The sequence below is a fragment of the Galeopterus variegatus genome, unplaced genomic scaffold (genome assembly GCF_000696425.1).
Source record: "Galeopterus variegatus unplaced genomic scaffold, G_variegatus-3.0.2 Scaffold1230, whole genome shotgun sequence".
Classification (NCBI taxonomy): Eukaryota; Metazoa; Chordata; class Mammalia; order Dermoptera; family Cynocephalidae; genus Galeopterus; species Galeopterus variegatus.
Window position 1 is genome coordinate 371,736 of NW_007727341.1, and position 16,116 is coordinate 387,851.

The following is a 16,116-nucleotide window of genomic DNA, read 5'->3' on the forward strand; positions in this document are numbered from 1 at the left end:
TCTCTGAGATGAAAATCAGCAGATGGTATGTAAAAAGGATAAGTAAAATATTCTACACTATATGAAAAAAATGACAAAAGCTAACAGGTTCATAATCATCACAATCATTGTTGAAATGATCCCCATCATAAGCCATGTGCAGTGGGTGTTTATACATGCCAGGCACTGTGCTAAATATTGTACATGAATTATCTTTATTTAAGCCTCAGAATAACCTCAACACAGGTAGTGTCATTATTCTCATTTTAAAAGTTTAAAATGCTCCCCCATAAAATAGCAAATCAGCCTGACTCCACAGTCCAGACACACTTAATTTTATAAGGTTTTCAGACTCCAGCTTTGGAATTTGTTTTGTGTCCTCTTTTGTGTATACTTGTTTCCTTAGACCTACACATTTTTGGTAATAAATTAAGGGTGGCTCAATTGCCAAAAAAGTGATTGTGAATTTAGGCTGACTTACTCCAAGTACTTAATTTTATAAGGTTTTCAGACTCCAGCTTTGGAATTTGTTTTGTGTCCTCTTTTGTGTTTACTTGTTTCCTTAGACCTACACATTTTTGGTAATAAATTAAGGGTGGCTCAATTGCCAAAAAAGTGATTGTGAATTTAGGCTGACTTACTCCAAGAGTAATACTTAGAATGGAAGAATTAATAGTTTCTGAGCCCCATTCCCTGAAACAGTTAATTTTTCTAGATGTCTAATGGGAGAACGAGGTTCAATGTCACCTTTCATAAAAATAAAATAGCTTTCTTGAACAAAATTTACTGAGACATGCACCAACCTTAGAGAAAGAACCACCTCTGAAGAACAGAACTAAAAATCCATTTCAAGCTGTCATGGAGGACACTACTGCCCCCATGTGCCTCAATATTAAAATAAAACATGGAGAATGTTCCAGGCCAGCTCATCCCGTGCACCATCTGAGCTGCAGAGAGCCTTTGAAGTGGTTTATCAGGAGGCTCTGATGAGAGTAACCAACCTCTGCTCTCCTGGGCCATCCTTCCCCAGAGTGGGAAGGAAAGGGAGGTATTACTGTCCCACCCAGGAGCCTGCAGCCTTGTGGTCCTAGGCACGGCTTTCCTTCCAGGTAGCTTTTGTGACCCTTGCTAATTGTCCCCTTCAGAGAAGAGCCTCCTGATGAACCACGAGGGGAAGGCAGAGAAAGGTAGGGACTGCTCAAGTACTTGCAACAAACAGAACTTTAAGCAGAAGAAACATTCCTTTGACATACAGCCAAGCTTCAGAGACTCAAGGCTGCTCCTGGAAACTGCAGTTCACGATTGGTAATGAGAAAGGGGAGGTAAAGGAACACATAATAAGGCGTGCTCAGAGCCAGAGCTGACCTGTCCTACACAGACAATGACCTGGGAACTTGGGTGTTGTCCTCCGTCTCCTCACTTGTGGGTTTACCATTAGGGCTTGGTGTATGAATACTGTTGAATAAAGGACTAATGATTTTTTGTTTAGTGAGTTGATAGGGTTGAAAGACATTGGGATAAATTTTCCCCCTTAGTTTATTTTTCTTTTCTGTGGTTGCACTTGTTCATGGAGGAAGCTTATAAGGAGGCTTTGTAGTCAAACAGGTTCAAATCTCAGTCTCACTGCTTAAAATCTATCTGACCTTGGAAAAGTCCCTTAACCTTCTCTGAGCTCATTTTTTGCATATCATGTGAGAAAATATCCACCTCCTCTACTATGTTATGAGGGTTTAATGAGAACACGTGTTTGTTTTTTAGTATCTTTGGGCTGTCATGCCAATTTGAAAGTTATCTAATCAATTAATAAAATATACACAATAACCTGGGTGGTATAGAACAGAAATAAATTAGGGCAGGGCACACTTCAATATATAGAATACTATTCTTTGCATTCATAAAAAGGATATTCAATTTTGCCACCATAAATGTTCTTTATGCAGCTAAGTCTACAGCTTTGACAGGATATAATCCTTTCAAATCTAGTTAAATTAGGGCCCTAAGTAGTATCGTTGTGGTGGATATACTTGCTAGTATAACTGTAGAAAAGACTGTTAAACTGTGAAAACCAGAGTTAACCCATACTGAGAAGACACAGGCCGTACTAGGTAGACATCTAAAGATGGCCACCCAAGATTAGTGGCTCCTGGTTAATCAATCAAATACTAATCAAGGTACTGCTGTGAACAGATGTCACAGATAGAATCAAAGTCCCAGATCAGGTGACCTTAAGATACAGAGACTATCTTCATGGGCCCTTTACAGAAGGAGAAGTCACAAAGAATCAGAATGTGAGCAGGACTCTTTGTTGGTTTGAAGATGGAAAGAACTACATGAGGATAAAGATGAGTAAAGCCCCCATTGAATAGCGAGCAAAGCAACAGGGACCTCGGTCGTACAAGAACTGAATTCTGCCGAGAACCAGAATGAACTTGGAAGAGCAGTTGTTTTTTTCTTTCTTTCTTTCTTTTTTTTTTTTTTTTTGGCCAAGCTGAAGTGAGAACCACACCAGTTACTGTGAGGGTGACAGCCTGAGCAGAGGACACGGACAAACCATGACAGACTCTTGTCCCACAGAAGCATGAGACAATAAATTTGTGTGTTCCAAGTCCCTAAGTTTATGGCAATTTGTCACATAGCAATAGAAAACTAATGCACAGGTCTTCTCCCAGGCACTGCTGGCTTTTCCCCCCAAATAGTTTTGGGTGCCTGCAGAACTTAACCGCCTCATAATTGACAAAATAAACCTGGCTAAATGAACCCTCTTTTTACCCAAAGTTGGAAAAATCTTTTTTTTTTTGTCCTTTTTGAGACCGGCCACACCGCGCTCAGCCAGTGAGCGCTGTGAGCGCACCGGTCATCCCTATATAGGATCTGAACCCGCCGTGGGAGTGCTGCTGCGCTCCCAGTGCCACACTCTCCCGAGTGAGCCACGGGCTCGGCCCTCTCTAAATCAAATAATCCTATATACATTCCAATAAAGGTTCAGGACATGGGCCCAATCCCAAGTTCTGAACCTTTATTCTTTATTTAATCCAGGAAGCCTTTCTTCTGCAAAATTTGGACAAACACTTTTTGCAGAATCATCTTAAGTGAGTTAAAGAGAGAATGTTTAAAAAAGCAAATTTGTAGAGGATCTAGTATTGTGCTAGGGTGTTTATTTGCAACATGTCAAATGGTTCTTATTACTTTATTGTAAGAACTATTTTCAACATTTTCATGGACTGAGACCCAGAGGCCTAGAACGTTTCAATGATTTTTTTGTTACCAGTAGAGGTGCAACTTAAGCCCTTTCTTTTTTGGCTGTAAATCTCATGTAATTTCCTTCTTCAATATAGTCAGAAAGCAGACCTGGAGGTGGGAAGAACCTTTGCCTTGCACCTTGAATTTCTTCTTCATGCAGGGTGACCTTGAGACTTTGTGGGGCTCAGAATGTGCCTATATCCTCACACTCAGGCATTTCAGTTGAATCTTGATTACCAACCAGCTCTCATCACTTTCCGATGATAACATCTAGGGAAGTCTTTTCCCACCATTTTTTTTTTTCCAATCTGCAATCCATATTTAACTACTTTGACCCTATGAATATGTTCAGGGAATACAGGAGGTAGTTAATGCAGATTTTAGAAGCAGCAAAATACCCAACATGTTGAATATATCCAGTTTTTAAAATTTTTCTTGTCACACATTGCCTATTTCAATTTTTATTTGTTTTATTTACCTGTGCTATCAGTATTTCTTAGATGTCATTTTATAGATAAGAAATTTAGGCAAAGAAAGAATAAATGACTTCCTCTGGGTTCAAACACCTAGGAATATTAGAATAGAAATTTAAAGCTAGTTCTAGTTCTTAGTGATCAGCTTTAATACTCTGAAAGCTGAAAGGCTAAGTCTATTATTTTCAAATGAGCTTTTTATAACCCAATTATGACTGCATTAAGGTTTTTCGTGCTGAAATAAGAAGTAATTTTTTGTTTTGTTTTCTGTGTTTTTTTTTTTTTCCCTTGACTTTAGTGGTCTCCCTATAATATTTGTGATCATATTCATGATAGGCAGCCATGGGGTTGGGAATTTACATGAGAAAAAAACTGTTTTCAAATTCATGGAGTTTTGAAAACTTAGGCACAAGTTTTCAAGAATATTAACAGAGAAAGTTTATTATCTATTTTTTTTTTAATGGCTTGCAAAGAGCTTTAATTAAAGGGTAACTTACACGTGGGGAGGTCACACATGGCAAAGGATCGGACGTCGACAGCAGATGACACTAACTCGCTGGCTTCAGACAAAGCTTCTATAGCAAAAGCAGTGTTATTAAAAATAACTTTAAGAAAATGGCTTAAGAAAAATAAGTTGATAGCATTGCTCGGCAGGTGTCCTGTAATCTATGAAGCAGGCATTTTCTAATTTCTTAAAGGCTGAGAACTGAATAAATATTTATCCATTCAGGATAAATATTTTTGATACTTCTTGTTGTAAGCACTGCTGGGTTCTATAATGGTTGGCTCCTGCCCTCAAAGTATTTACCAACTTTAAAGGGAGCAGAGAAGTCTGTTACACTTCTCACTGTGTAAAGGAGATGAAAAAAAGATTACTCAGAGCAACATGAATGCAATGAGAAGCCTGAAGGGACTGCAGCTCAGCAACTCCTCTGTTAGAAGGAGAAAACTGAGTATAGCCCTGATTCAAAGTTAGCTTATGTTTTTTATTGTAAAGACAAGGAAGTTTCACAAGAAAAATCAGTTGATTCAATCATTTCAAAAGGACACAAAGGCATGGGCAATGTGACAAAAGTTATCCATGGCTAACTATAGCTTAAACAATGGAAACTAGTAAAATCATTTAAATTAACAAGATGACATTCCAAAGAACAATTTATGAAAGCTAAATTGATCAGACTGCAATCATTATCTAATCCAAAACATAACCTCTCCTTAAATGATTTAAGCAAATGTTACACTCTTAGAATAATTATCTCTAAAGTTTCCACCAACAAACAGCTTGGCCTTAGCAAACATTTTTTCACATTTTTCCCTACAGCAATTCTTTCAACATCTTTTAACAACAGTCAGTATGTTAAACAGTCAAAGTACATAATCCCATCCCTAACCAGTGATTAGAATTGATTAGATGGGCTTTTGCCGACTGGCTGTGGACTTTTGTCCCTTAATAGAGGACTTTTGTCTCATACATGCATTACTCCAAAACCCTTTTCTAAAAATCAAATGAGAATCACGATTTCTAACCCTCTACAGAAGTCCTCAAGTAGAATCTAATGATATCAGCAGCACAGGTTATGGAATTGCATCATTTAAATTTTGAAAACTCTCCTACAATTGTAGAATGCCAGGGTGTCTTTAAATTGTCATGCTACTGGGCCGGCCTGGTGGCCCACTGCTACAGTGCGCCGCTTGGGAGTGCTGCGGCGCTCCCACCGAGGGTTCGGATCCCACATACAGACTGGTTCCCGCTCACTGGCTGAGTGAGGTGTGGGAGCAACACCAAGGGTTGCGATCCCGTTGCCAGTCCTGGTCCAGTGTGGGCGCGACACTGAGGGTTGTGATCCGTTGCCGGACACGAAAAAAGACAAAAAAAGGAAAATAAATAAATAAATAAATTGTCATGCTACTAATAGTGACTTTTCAGGGAAACCCCAGTTTCAAGAGAGGGGAAATAGGGGAGTAGAAATTTAATTGAAAAGAACTTATGCTTTCCCTATTGTATTACATATTAAGCAGAATGGAATAATATATAAACAGAGCCATTCTTTGCAACTGCAGGTCTCTAAGGATAAACCGCTCTCTCCATCATCTTTATTGTGTCCAAGTGTTCCCTTCATCTGTCTTGTGAAAGTTATCATTGCTAGAGATGGTGGGGTGTTTCGTTTTAACTATTGAATCAACTAATTAATGGGAAACACAAAAGAAAATCTCAAAAGATAACAAGTGTGGCTTTACAACAAAATAATTATAAAATAAATCAGCTTATTATCAGGTTGCATCTTGGAAATTTATTTCAGAAAGTAAAGAACAGTCTTTGCCAAATGTTAAATATATACTAACAGTCACAGTACATCTGTAGCATATAACACAACCAGACAAAAGCACGACTTGTCAATGCATCCTACTGTAAAATTTCTTATCTGATTTTGGGCCACTCCAGACACCAGAATCTTGGCTATAATAATTGGACAAAGCCTATGTGGTATTATGTATGATGCATAATGGTAATTTGAAAATAATTTTAAGTAATGATTTTATGAAACAGCAAAATAATTAATGAACAGTTGGATTGATACTCAAAGTAAGAACTGCATAGTTTATTATTAAGCCCATTTAGGTATAAACAAATATATATATACTGTATATATATATATATACTGTATATATACAGTATATATATATATATATATATATATACTGTTAAGTTCTCAGATAAATTTCAAATATCTCCTCACTATATACTTAGCCATTATGGACAAGGGAAGAATGCCTTTTCTGTCCTGACCTGGTATATCAGCCAGAATATGATTTATTCTGTCCAGTGGCTGCAAGTGTTAACAGATGTTTCTCTTTCAGACTCTGTGTTCACCCTTGGTCAACAGTGGGGCTTTGCTCATTGCAGTCGCCTACTGATGGGGCAGCCACCATTTCACACTTGATTGTGGTGCCAGAGAGAAAAGAGAGCTCTGGCATGCCTGGCATCAGTAATCCAATGCTGCAGCCCAAAAATGAGGTGTATCACTTTTGCTTTTTACTCACTGACCAGAGTTTGTCACAAGATCCTAGGCCGCCATTTCAAAATACCCAGAAAATGCAATCTTCTCATGTGTTCAGAAGTGGAGAGAACTTGTTGATAAATAGCCCTAAAGACTGCTGCACCTGAAAGCCTGTTTTCCTAGCCTTGTTCAATTCAGCTGCTCCTTTTTGGTATATCTCATGGGTTATTGCTGCACATTTTTCTGAGTGTCCAGCATGCTTGCTGGTCTTTGCTTACGAGCTTGTACACAGCTCACCTGAAGTAGGATTTGTAACAAAGGCAAGCTTGAGAAGATAACTTCCTCGAAGAAGTGCTAGTGTACCTGCCACCTGTTCTTGCTAGGAGAATGGATTCTCACACTTTTTTGGGTGGCAATGTGAGTCTCTCTCTTTTGCTGCTCTGATTAAGGGCCCAGTTTCAGTCTTTGTGTTCTCTTTGTGTAGTTCTGCCCAAAATCCACCTGTGTGACTACTCAAAGGCTTTCAGTCTTCTTCTTTGTCAGAAAGAATAACTGAAAGAACACTTGTTGGACAAAACATGGATGCCATGGCATTTCTGGTGGTAAGAACCCAAGATCTTCAGCTTAAGCCCCTCACAACCTTATGTTCTCCTTAACACCAGGGTTGAGTGTGAGAGTTGGTGAAATACATCAATGCTTAAAAGATGTGATGTTACAGATATCATAAATGATCCCCAAAGAACTATTTATTTCCCAGCACTTTTATTTTTAAATTTTTCCTATGAAATATTTGTGCCATAGTTCTTTTTTGATTCTTAGAGAGGTATTTCTAAATGTTTAATAACTGTTCTGAACCTGAAGATATAGCATATGATAGAACAGAAAGGATTTTGGGGAAGAAGAGATTTCAGCCAGTAGTATGGACAGATATTAGTGGACTGGACAATATTGGACATCTGACTTGCATACCACTGTGACCATTCTAGTGCATTCCACCAGAGCTCTGACAACTTTCAAGGAAATGCTGAAAGACTTTCTTAACAGGGGAAAGCATAAGAACTCATGATTCATCTTAAAAAATTTCCTCAGCAATTTCCTATGAATACATGGATCTCTTTCTAAAGCACCAGTCCCAACATTTTTCATGACAACTGTATGTCTAACATATCCCTGTAAGCATTGCTTGGGGAAAGTTTCATTCAAATTAATGAATAAAAGGCTCCTGGGTTTCTACTGACATTTATTTCCCAGGATGGTGGTCTTTATGCTTCTCAGCAGCCATTTACAGTTACGGTATTCCCCTGTCTTTGAAGGTAACCTCTGATGATATTAGATAGAGTGAATTCAATATATAATGCTAGAGTAGGAGGCATAACTCATACCTGCCTTATAAGCTCATTGTATTTTATCAGACCTGCACTATGCGGGTTCAACCGCTTTGATGAATACAGTTTAATCCTGGTATATCTGCGTTAATGTTACAGTGACCCATTGCATGACCGAGTTCTACTTACCAAACTCTAGGTTATTACTATTGGGCTGCCAGCTAATATTTAATGAGCAAATATAATGTGAAAGGTGGAGAGCTAAGATAATAACATATATGCATTATCTTATTAATTCTTATAACTGCTTTCTGAGGCCAATAGTTGTCCCCATTTCACAGAGGCAAACAATGACATTTAGAGAGATTAAACAATTTGCCTGAAGCTACACAACAGGGGTTCAACCCAGATATTCTACTTAACTCGAGAGCCCAAGAGCATAAGCGTTGCACTAGATTACTCTAAATACTACTAGGCAGAAAATACCAGTGACTGTATGGACATGAAGGCACTTGTGGTGTCAAAGCATCAGCCTAGACCTCAGGAAAACCAGACACAAGGTGGGTTCAGCAGTTACTGTGTAGCTATGGGCAATTCCTGTAAGCTCCTCAACCTTGACCTCCTCACCTTTACACTGAGGCCATTGGGCTACATTATCTACAAAGTTGATATAAACACTCAGGTTTCCCAGTTCTGTGATCGATAGACTACGTATTCTCTGCCATTTTCTAATTATAGGAATGGGTGTGATTTCTCTCTAAAACAGTTGGGTCATCTGCCAATGGAGGTAATACTAGCATCCATAAGTTCACATGAGGTATTTAACACAATGCCTGGAACATAGAAAGGGCTTGTATGTATCAGCTTATCATGATCCTCAACATTGTCATCATCACATTAATTGTTGTTATATGATATCAATACTTTACTAGTACTGATATTAGTAGCAAAATATTCATTGTTCATCTACAACTGATCTTGACTCTCACCTGTGTCATGACACCATTTGAGAGAACTGAAAAGGCTCATCAGGGAATACAGCTCTGAGGCCCAAAAGGGCATGTGTCTCTTCACCAACTGACAAATCTATGGCAGCTTTGTGCTAAGAAAACCTTTTTTCATGTTTATTGCATTCTGATCATAGTGAAGGGTTTAAGCAGCAAAAAAGGAAATGCAAAGGTCACCACAGATTAACGTACCAGCCAGCAGAACGTCAGGAACCTCTCGTCCTTTAACATTCGCTGGAGTCATTCATTGAACCTATTCTAAAACCCCAAACCTTTTCCACAGCACTTTAATGTCTAGCCATTCATCATGAGAGGAAAGTGTACCTTCTGATCATAGTGAAGGGTTTAAGCAGCAAAAAAGGAAATGCAAAGGTCACCACAGATTAATGTACCAGCCAGCAGAACGTCAGGAACCTCTCGTCCTTTAACATTCACTGGAGTCATTCATTGAACCTATTCTAAAACCCCAAACCTTTTCCACAGCACTTTAATGTCTAGCCATTCATCATGAGAGGAAAGTGTACATGGTGAGGGGAAGGTGGAGAGGTCTTCCCTGGACTAAAGGCAACAGTTTCTTTTTAAAAAAGGAAATTTAAAACATTTTCCCCAAGTTTCTCAAAATATAATTCACAACAAATATATCTATATCTATATATATTTTGAAATTAATGTCACCAGCTTTGACTGAATTGGCTTCCTTTTACACGTGGCTCTCTGCAGCACAGCCATGAAGAGGCTCTGGGTACAAAGACACATTGTATGTCTTTCCAAAAGGAGTATTTCCACAGATGACTCACTGGGAAGCAGCCTTTTCAGTCCTAGTGGAAAAACACACACACACACACACACACACACACACACACACACACACACACACACACTCCAGAAGGCAGGACAGCACTGCAATTGAAGGATTCAGGGAGTTATGAGTTTGATTCCACTGATTTTACATTCCACAAGAGCAAAAATGGGATTTTTTAAAACTCACTCCTGCATCCTAAGTGCCCAGAACAGAAGGCACATGAACTATTTATTGACACACATATCTATATATATTTTGAAATTAATGTCACCAGCTTTGACTGAATTGGCTTCCTTTTACACATGGCTCTCTGCAGCACAGCCATGAAGGGAGGCTCTGGGTACAAACACACATTGTATGTCTTTCCAAAAGGAGTATTTCCACAGATGACTCACTGGGAAGCAGCCTTTTCAGTCCTAGTGGAAAAAAAAAAAAAATACATAGACACACACACTCAGACACACACAATCCAGAAGGCAGGACAGCACTGCAATTGAAGGATTCAGGGAGTTATGAGTTTGATTCCACTGATTTTACGTTCCACAAGAGCAAAAATGGGATTTTTTAAAACTCACTCCTACATCCTAAGTGCCCAGAACAGAAGGCACATGAACTATTTATTGACACATAGAAGGCACTATTCTTTCAACAAATAACTGTTTGTTGAAAGAATAAGCAAAGAGATGGTTCNATGGCTCTCTGCAGCACAGCCATGAAGGGAGGCTCTGGGTACAAACACACATTGTATGTCTTTCCAAAAGGAGTATTTCCACAGATGACTCACTGGGAAGCAGCCTTTTCAGTCCTAGTGGAAAAACACACACACACACACACACACACACACACACACACACACACACACACACACTACAGAAGGCAGGACAGCACTGCAATTGAAGGATTCAGGGAGTTATGAGTTTGATTCCACTGATTTTACGTTCCACAAGAGCAAAAATGGGATTTTTTAAAACTCACTCCTACATCCTAAGTGCCCAGAACAGAAGGCACATGAACTATTTATTGACACATAGAAGGCACTATTCTTTCAACAAATAACTGTTTGTTGAAAGAATAAGCAAAGAGATGGTTCTGTCAAAAACTGTATGACTCAAACAAATTATTTAATCTCTGCAAGCCCATTTTCCTTATTTCCATATAATCCCCACCTTTCAGGGTTGGCGAAAATGGTAAAAGAGATGATATGCATAAGACAACATTGAGTTGTTTATTTTATACTCAATAAACCGTTGTTGTTGTGGCGATGTGGTCCAGCTGATCGCCATCATAGAATCATTGTCTGCCCGAAAAACAGGCAAATCACTTTATCTCTTGGATGGATCTGTACAATGCCTTGATGTCCTCCGGTAATTTTCAGAGTGATGATTAGGTTCATGAGGGAAGCAAAGTGTTGCTGTTTGTTCATGGGATTTTGTGCATGTCAAATCCCCATGTGATTCTGGTCAGCAGCCCCTCTAGGTGTGAGATTGTCTCATAACCTGGTGGTGGTGGCACAAACTGGTACAGCTTTTCTGGAAAGCAACATGACTGTGCACATGAAGAGCCTTAAGTGGTTAAAACCTTATGGTCCTGTAAATCTCCTTCTGGGACTAGTCACAAAGAGAGAATCACAGGTGCAGTCACAGATGTATGCAGTAGAATAGTAATGACATCATTATTTCTGTGTAGTCCAAAAAATGCTGAAATCACCTCACTCTGCAACAATATGGTAAGTTTAATGGATGAATTGTTATGCAGCCATTAAAATTCATGCCATGGAAAATGTTCAGAATATTTTGTAAAGTTAAAAAAAATCACACACTATATTTTTGTATTATCCCAATTTTATTTGTACTCTATATTAATATATGCTTAGATAAAAGACCAAAATAGTCTTACACTAGTGGGATTATGTGTGATTTTTATTTATTTTAATTTTTTATATAGACAACATATTTGCATGAAATAATCATTTGTTATTAGTCAGATGAAATGTCATTAGAAAATACAAAAGCCACCGGAGTTGAGAGAAGGTTAGTTACAGCGACTCCTCAAAAGATGGGTGAGTGAGGCTCTCTTCACCTCCCCTAAGCCTGAGAACTCTACCGCTTCCTGGATCCTTTCTCTTAGAAAAGCCTAATGAACACATTTGTGCTCAGATGTTTAGCCTTCCTTGTACTTGTTTACATGAAAGTATCAGCCTTTAAAAATGACACCAGGGGAATGGAGACAATTTATACTGCTAAATGACCTGCTAGTTGTCATGTTAAAGCACCAGTGGGAGAACTATTTCAGAGCACAGACACTTGGGAGTATCTTTCAAATATGCAGCTGGGGCAGACATTCCTAACTGTTCACCAGATCTGTGTTGCTTGTCTTCTTCCTGGGCACACGAGGCTTCTGTTATTGTTTGGAGTGGGCATATTAAATGAATTCTAACTGAAAAAATGCGAGTGGAAATGAATTGTACAAATACGAGACCTGGCCCACAAACACCTCCTGTGCACACTCTTCAGCACTCTTTTTCTCCTTCTGGATGAGACAATCACAGAGACTTTAGAAGCCTCATGTTGAAGATGGCCAAATCTTCATTAGCAGAAGTCTCTTAATGACTCCCAGGAGAAGTACTATCAAATGATCTGTACATTCACTCAAAACTGTTACATGAGCAAGAAGTATACTGTGTTTTCTTTTAACTTGTTATATATTTGGGGGCCTATTTGTTACAGCAACCAGAGTTAGAACCTAACTAATATAGCCATGTTGGTTTTGAATGCTTTGCTGTACATACAGCCTGACTAAATTCTTTCTCAATGGAGAGGTGAGAAACCACATCTGTGGAGAGACCACCCACACGAGAAGTGAGGAAAAAATTAGAGAATAGATCATTTGTACCATCTTGTAAATCACTAGAGTCCTATAGAGTTTAATTTTTCCCACCTGAAGTTAGAAAAATGCACTGGTTTCAATAAGAACTCTCTAAAATAAATAAAAGATCATCATTCTCTTGGTTGATTTTTAAAAATCATTTTTGTCTTGTTTTTGGTCTTAGGTATGGTCTGAAATTAAATGTTGAAACCCTAACCCCCAAGGTGATGGTATTAGGAGTGCGAGGAGATGATTAGATTATGAGGGTGGAGCCCTCATGAATAGGATTAGTGCCTTTATAAAAAAGAACACCCCAATGAGCTAGCTCACCCCTTCCAACATGTGAGGATATAGGTAGAATTTACCGTATGTGAAGCAGGAATGTGTCCTCGCCAAGCACTGTATCTGCTGTCCCTGTGGTCTTGGACTTCCTAGCCTCCAGAACTGTGAGAAATAAATGTCTGTTGTTTATAAGCTACCCAGTCTATTGCATTTTGTTATAGCACCCTGAACAGACTACGACAATCCTTATTCTTCTACTTGAGGTAGACTTACTGTGAGAAATAAATGTCTGTTGTTTATAAGCTACCCAGTCTATTGCATTTTGTTATAGCAGCCTGAACAGACTACGACAGTCCTTATTCTTCTACTTGAGGTAGGCTCGTCTATTGCATTTTGTTATAGCACCCTGAACAGACTACGACAATCCTTATTCTTCTACTTGAGGTAGACTTCATGAGGGTAAGAACTTTGACTTGTTTATTGTTGCAGTCCCAGTTCTTAGAAGAGTTGTAGAGTAAGAGGCATACAATATGTATTTGTTAGAGATGTAAATTAACATAATGAATGTGAGATGACTGAAGACAAATTTACCTGGTGAGATTTATCACCCTGAAATTTGATCAGCTGGCAGAGGAGGGATTTCACCTGGCGCAGACATATGATTAAACATAAACATATAGGAGATAGTTTCTAAGTATCACTTCACATTATGAGATGTATCTATCAAAGGCATCTAGAGATCATAGGCAGCTAACAAGTTTGCTGAGAGGTGTCTCTTTACTTGCCATCCCTACATCTTCCCAGTGTCACTTTAGCTTTGAGGCAGCTTTCCAGCTCTGGCCGTGCACAAATTTACCACCCAATGGCAGAGATCCCTGTGTTTGCTCTTACTATCCTGAGCAGATGGCTTAGAGTTAAATAGACAATAACTCACAATTTCTATGTGTGAGATGGTCCAACTACAAAGTGTTTAGTCTTAAGATTGGCTTGTTTCTGCCAACTAGATAGAGCCACTTAGTCAAAACTTCTGAGTGATTAGCTAATTACCACCTCTTTCCCTTTATGTAGTCATAGCTGTTTATTGTTAATTCATTTATGTATTAGACAAGATTCTCCAGAGAAACAGAAACAGCAGGATGAAGAAATATATAGAAAGAGATTTATTAAGGAATTGGCTCACGCTCTGTGGAGACTTGGCCAGTCCAAAATCTGACGGGGGATCCTGGCAGGCTAGAGTTGCAAAAAAAGAGTTTTAATTCAAGTCCAGAAGCAGTCTGCTGGAGAATTCCCTTTTGCTCTGCAGAAATCAGTCTTTGTTCTGTTCGGACATTTAACTGATGGAATGAGGCCCACCCACATTACGGAGAGCAATCTGCTTCCCTCTAAGTCCACCAATTTAAATCTAAATTTCAAACAAAACGCCCTCACAGAAACATCCAGAATAATGCTTGAACAAATACCTGGGTACCATGGCCCAGACACATGAAATTAACCATCACAGTCTGCTCCCTTGCTTTCTTGGTCATTTGTTTTTGGTTGTCTTTTCCTTGCTCCAATCCTCTTAGGTCCCTGAGGGTCAGCATTATTTCCCCAGGGTTATCTAATACAAAACCTGTAGTGACCTGAAAAGTCCCAAGCCCACTTTCCAGCTTCCCCACTGACCACCCAACACCACCAGTTCTGCCTCTGTAAATGGAGATATTTTAGCCACCTAAAGCATAGGTTTATTATAATAATCAAATGAGACAAAAACACAATGACAAGTTCTGTAAACACAAAGTCATATTAAAACTATTAGTTAAAATTTTTTATATATCAAAGGTCTTATCTTTCAAAACAACGAATGGGGAAATAGAAACTTCTGCATGGGAAGCATATTACAGTTGAGTAGCTGGGTCATTGGTATAAAGAAAGACTAAATTAATAAAGCAGGTTTATTAGTGAGGGTACAATGACTTTAAGGGTTAAGAAAAGTTTTAAAGACCACAACAGATGATTGGTGAAGATGCCAAGAATAGTGTCAGATTTAAAGTACACAGAACATTCACGTCTAAACTTAGGCCTCTTGGAAAGTTAGCACACCCTTCCCTGATTCTCCCCCATGAAATGAGTCCTGGCAGGTGGTGTGGGGATGCGGTGACATCTGGAATAAGGGGAGCTCAGATCACATGGGACTGTTTGTGAGAAGCTACTCAAAAAGACTGAACAGAGCTTGTCACTTCCCCACCTACCATGTGCAGTTCACATCCCCCATGTGAGTCGATGCTGGACCAGTATGTGATTGTCAGTGTCCATCACTCTGGGGGTCTGTACACCTCACATTCCTGATCAGACCATTCCTGTAACTCTAGAGAGTGAAGGAAGTTTTCCCCTCACCTCAATCTAAGATCCAGTTGCTTAGTCCTTATTTTCCACACCAAGGCAAACATTTTAGATTTCAGTTCCTTTGGAGAATAAGTCAGATCCATTCACGGAGGGCTAGCCTTGTCCTATGGCTCCTCAAGGTCAACAGTCCAAGATCAATACAGTTTGCAAGGTCAGTATCCATCAGTCTTCAAAGACTCCACTGCACAGGACAAAGGTGAGAATTATTCAGCTCATGTCAGGACTGTTTCTTTGCAGACCCTCCTGTCCAGAAGTTCAAAAATTTTGGGGTCCCATCTCACTCCAGGTCACTTGTTACAAAACCACAGTGCTCTATGTTGAATGTGTCCCCCCAAAATTCATGTGTTGGAAACTTGATCCCCATTGTAACAGTGTTAAGAGGGTGGAAGGTGAGACGCTTAAGAGGTGATTGGATCGCCAGGCCTGTGCTCTCACGAATGGATTAATTCATTCATGAATTAATGGGTTGATGGTTCAATGGGTTGTCATGGGTATAGTTCTGATGGCTTTACAAGGAGAGCAAGAGAGGTGGTTAGCTCTTTTGCTCATGCCTGTGTCACCACAGGACCCTGTAGAGAGTTCCCACCCAGAAGAAGGCCCTTACCAGAGGCAGCCCCTGGATCAAGGACTTCCCAACTTCTGAAAATGTGAAAAATAAATTTTGTTTGTTTATAAGTTATACACTTTCAGGTATTCTATTATAAGCAACAGAAACGGACAAATAACACATGTTGTTGTGTACTCCTGAATAACCTGTTT

The 16,116-nt window shown here is 39.2% G+C and overlaps 1 protein-coding gene across 2 annotated transcripts in view; it reads left to right on the forward strand.

Moving 5' to 3' along the window:
• Positions 1-16,116, forward strand: part of KCNIP4 (Kv channel interacting protein 4) — a 220,934-nt gene that overhangs the window by 184,288 nt on the left and 20,530 nt on the right. The gene's annotated exons all lie outside the window — the stretch shown is intronic.